Raw genomic sequence first — 1,508 nt, 5'->3', positions numbered from 1 at the left:
CTAATTTCACCTTGTTAAATATTAATAAAGGTTGTAGCATATTGTTGTGGGAGAATATGCCATGTATCCAAGGGTGAATTTAGAATCAGACTAGAAAAACTTTTAAGACGGGCTAATATGTTAAGAAAAAATTGACATATAAAAAATAAATTTACCCATTTAAATTTGAAATAGGCTGGGAGGAGACTTGGCCAAACCCCAGCCGAGTCCCCTCTAAAATCCGTCATTGCACATATCAAACTTTTTGCGTGAAGGTTTTTAAAATACGTCCAAGTAACGTAGAACTTGTTATTTCTCGCTACTTCACCTCATCATAGAAGAATGATTTTGTTACCTCATATTCTCAATACAGATTATATAATGTTCGGTAAAGTATGCTTTGAGGTGTATAATATAATATTATGAAAAGATATTGCTGATCACATATGCAAGTTGTTATTAATTGTTAATGAGTGTTACGTTCCTATCGGAACCACATCAGAAATTTCATCACTGCACCATCAAGGTGTCCACCACCAACCTGAAGTGTTTCCGAAGTGACTCCTCCCACCAATGTCCGCGCGCTGCAGGGCACAAAACAATCCTACCGAACCGACCAAAGTTTCCTTGACGTCGAAGCGCAATACACTCCAAGGTTCTCCTTCCGCGCCACTTTCAGAAAGAAATTTGTGTCAAGATCCTCTCTGCCCCCAAGACTTAATTGATTTGACGTCTCCAAGGATCTAGTTAACGTGACGTATCAACTTTATTTTAACTCAACTCAGGAGAAGTTATTACCCGCCCACTCTATAGACGCGCTGATTGACACCTATGAGTAGGCGCTTCACATCGTCAGATGTATACACGTGTCCCACATTCAATGGTTCTCCTCATCTAAAAATACCCAAAGTTTAACAAGAGACAGAGGTAATGAAACTCTTTCAACTTAGCTCTCTGTAACAAAAAAATATAAAATCTCCTCCCCACTCTCTTGCACAACTTGAGTACTGTTCCGATCACCGGTTACTAATTTGACCGTTGGAGTGTATGCAGCCGCCACCACCCCAACTAATTTCAACAGTGTGCATCTGACCGTGTGTTGATTGTGCGCAGGGAGGATCACGTAGAGTGTCTATTGGTTGGATACGTAGGAGGTCCAATTCGCAAGGTCAATAATGAGTATAATGATTTTGATATTTTAATTTGTCATTGAGAGTATTTGATGAATCAAATTAGGGTTGAGCTATATGTACACCTTACAGCTTGGTGTACAGCTCCTCACATGGGAGGTAGGACCCGCGCATTAATTGGGCTTGGGCCCCTCCCCTCATGTGAGGAGAGTGTATAATGAAATGTAAGGCTCGATGTACAAGGGGTGAGATCCATCAAATTATGCAACAAGAAATAGTTTTGTTGATTCTTTGATTTGAAACTTCTTTTAAACTAGTAAATTTAATTCATGGTACTTTTCAATTGATTTAGTGGCAAATACACCACTCAATATTTTTCAATTTCTACATTTTTTTTTT

The sequence above is a fragment of the Olea europaea genome, chromosome 18 (genome assembly GCF_002742605.1).
Source record: "Olea europaea var. sylvestris chromosome 18, O_europaea_v1, whole genome shotgun sequence".
Classification (NCBI taxonomy): domain Eukaryota; kingdom Viridiplantae; phylum Streptophyta; class Magnoliopsida; order Lamiales; family Oleaceae; genus Olea; species Olea europaea.
This window is presented reverse-complemented; position numbering follows the sequence as displayed.